The following is a 3,895-nucleotide window of genomic DNA, read 5'->3' on the forward strand; positions in this document are numbered from 1 at the left end:
CATGCATTCAGGTGAATGACTATGGAGAGCATTAAAATAGCCTAATCTTAAAATCTATTCTAAAACTAACCTCAGCCAGTGTAGCGATTTTAAGACTGGCGTGATGTGTGCCCTCCTGGTCTTAGTGAGGACACGTGCTCTAGCATTTTGTATCGTTTGGTGTTGACTGATAGCTTTGTTTGGTAGACCAAACAACTTCTACTGATAAAAGTATGCATTAGTCTTTAAGTGTCAGCTTGGGAGAGAAAAGGTTTGACATTAGCAATGTTTCTCAGGTGATAAAAAGATGTCCTTGTCACATTCTTAATATGGGCCTCAAAATTAAGATCAGAATCAAACATGACACCAAGGTTACTGACTTGGCATTTGGTGTTCAGTGTCAGTATTTTTAAGCGCCCAGATAGTCTGAATGTACATGACTGGAAGGTTGTGCGCTGTGAGGCTCACAGCAATGCTTCGACTTTAACACAATAGCCTTTTTTGTTGTTGTTGTTGCTATTGATGCCTATTAATGTCCAGCTTCTTTCTGAGAATATGACGTTTACTTACACCTGCTCATCAAGGTTGGCAATCTCAATCTGTTTATCGCTGGAGATCCTCTCTGTAAAGAGAACACGTTACAATGTGCTGGACTGTCACTGGGAGATACTGGGCCACTCTCAGTGTGTAAAGCCTGTCTGCCAACCGTGTAGCCTACAGAGAGACGCAGCGGCAGCACAGAAAGGGAGGAAGAGAAGAATGAGGAGATAATGGTGGAAGAAAGGGATGGGGGAGGAGGTGAAAAGCTTGAAGAGATGTGAAATAATTTCATGGAAGACTGCAACCTAGTTTCCTCAGGTGAAGTTTACTCTGTGCCTACAGTGCAAGAGACAGAATCAGGTGAGGTCTAGAGTGTGCAGGAGAGAACACTTAGATGAACTCTTTGCTCATAGCGGTTCATAACATGTGTGTGGAAAGGAGATGCAATTGAGTTCTGGCGAGTAGTAGTAGCCTACACTGACTACATACGTCAAATTAAATATTGTAAGTCGCTTTGGATAAAAGCGTCTGCTAAATGACTAACGTAATGTGTGCACACAAAGGAAGGCTGCTAGGTTGCAAGAAGCTGCAGTCTGAGTCATAAAATGCAGTCTTCTATAGTGAAGGAGGCAGTTCAAGGTGAACTGTGGTTCTACGGTAGGCCTACATTACTTTATTATGTACAGCAAATGTATCTGAAAAGCCTGGATGCATTCTGGCAGTTAACAATGATCCCTGGTTTGCCTAGGCAATGCTGCCCTCTGTTGGTGAGAAAATATATGGCACATGTATTTTATTGACCCTCTTCTATCACGGAGAAGTAGTGACAACATGTTGCCTCTAGATGGAACTAGTATACGCATGAATCTAAATAAGGGAAAAGAAAAACCAACAAATCAATGCCCCCTCTTTTTATGTTTTATCCGGGAATTCCTATGGACCAAAGCAAAGTAATTTTAATCTGTGTAAGACGTTTGTTGATGAGTGTTGAGTTACTGTTGACTTTAGGAGTGAGTGACCTCAAAGAAAAGTACTTTAGATCTGTGTAACATGTTTTTATTTGTTGGTGTTTTGAGTTACTGTTTACTTTAGGAGTGAGTGAATAACCTCTGGTTATAATTTTCTCTCATCGCCCTCCCTTCTGTCCCATATCCTCATTATCATGATGGATAAGTGACATTTCTCCAAACTGGTCTACACTGGATTCTACCCCCCACTTGAGTATATGTGCGTGTGTCAGCACACATGCAAAACACACATCAGTCTGTCTGTCTCACAACATTGCTTATCAGAATCTTGCTGTTGAGTCTTTGTTTTGGTCATGTGCGACTAAAATTTAATCTTTTCTTATTCTTTTTTCCACAGGTAAATAGAGGAATGGTCATGTTGCATAAACCAAAACATGGTGTCTTGAACAACATCAATGAGTGGCAGGTATGTGATGTAAGTCTTACTGAATTGGACTCATATGAAGTTAAAGTAAATTGCCCTCCAGGAGAGGGTCTGAGTTTCCCATGCCCACCAGTGGAGCCCGCGTTCAGCAGAGGGTCTGGGAGACCATGCCAGAGTGACGCATGGATTGCGCTCGGCAGTGTGGGAAAGAGACTAGTGGGCATCTATCTTGCCCTGCAGGTCGGGGGGTCAGATGTTCCTGACCGTGCCTTGGAGCAGACTGCCAGAGTATGTCTACAAAGCTGAAGTGTGGAGCACATTGGGCTGATGCAAGAACTAGAATCGAGCCAAGTGGTTTAGAAGTTTTTTCCAAGACGATGGATGATGATTTACAGCAGGAACCTTCACTGTTGTCTCCCAACTTCAGGGTTGTGGTACTGTCCGAACCATCCCTATCCTATCCCTATCCTATCATGGGTTTCCTCTTAAAACATTGCAGGACTCTCCTGGTGTAAAGACCCGTTGTCGCGTCTCTTTGTGACATCACCAGGAGAACACTTCCTGCACATCTCAGACAACACTGGCTGCGTTCCTGAAACGCATACTTCTACTTTTTACGACCAGTACGTACTACAGCTGCCGCTAGAAAGTACTTACTGTACTTTGCACACAGAATGCATTCAATTGGGACATGCTACCTTGTCATAACTTTGCACCTTGAAATTTGACCTCATCCGTCGCTGTCCATAAAGTGACATTCGTCCACAGCTGGGATTCATCAAAACACCTGTCTGTCACAGCAAAACTCGGACATAATTTCCGCTGAGCACAGGATTGTGGGTCAGAATAGCCAGAAAAGTGTGCTGGCTTGCATACTGCAAAACACGACCGGATGTAGTAGGACATCCTGGTATTTTTGCCATACCGCATGTGGCATACTATGTATTGGGACTTACAGCCATTTTATCATACTATATACAGTAGTATTGAAGTACGCGATTTGGAACGCAGCCACTGTCTTCCTTTTGGCTGAGGGCTGGTAGCATGAGACGCTAGGAAGTCATCGTAGTGCCCCGTAAGCTGTGGCTGACCACGCTATCAGTTTCCTGGCAGCTCTCTCCACTGGGAATATCTGAGGGCCCTGACCTGTGACCTCCTACGGCTGTCCTGTTCCTGCCTGACGTATACAGCCATATCTCCTGCTTGGCTGGGTGGTCGGTACTGTACTCACATACGACCCCAGGCTGACAGAGGAGATACTGTGGGAACTGACAAGCCTCTCTAAATTAGAGGGAGCTCAGCTCTAGTCAAAGATAGGGCGAGACCTTGGTTAGCCTATAGGTCCACAGCACAGCCAGCCCCCCTCCACACCAACTAAGAGTGAGATTTACTCTCAAATGGACTCCATTCCCCGTCTCATACTCCTATTCAAACTATTGATTTGGATACTTTAGAGACGGGTGTTCTCTAGTCCCCATGGGTTGGTGTATTTAGTGCCTGAGAATCTATACTAACTATAAGAGGAGTAGCTACATGGAGATATTAAAGGAGTAGCTCAGGTTTCACATCCAGCCCCAGCTGAGTATGAGAGGAAGGAGTCCCAGCGGGGTGTAAAGAGATAGGTGTGAGGCCTGTCTACTCTGCAGATAAGAGCCCAGTGGGTGTGGGAAAATACCCTAAGACGGACGAGAGAACAATGGCTCCTCCCCGAGGTGCAGCTCAAGCTTCAAATTAAATAGTACTGATTATCAGTCTAGCCATATTATATTAGAGAGCAGACAGGGGTTCGCTGTGTGAATGATCTGCAACATGGTCTGTGAATCATCTGTTCCCTTGATTTGTTGCCTTAATTGTCTTAATTGTCTTAATGATCCCAGAGTTTTCATGGCTCTGTCAGGGAACTTGACAAACCGAAAAACAGGGATTATATGATAGCCAAATGAGTCTCTAAGGCCCAGGAAATTGGAAACATATGATTCTAGTT

The sequence above is a fragment of the Borostomias antarcticus genome (genome assembly GCF_949987555.1).
Source record: "Borostomias antarcticus genome assembly, chromosome: 11".
NCBI classification, from domain to species: domain Eukaryota; kingdom Metazoa; phylum Chordata; class Actinopteri; order Stomiiformes; family Stomiidae; genus Borostomias; species Borostomias antarcticus.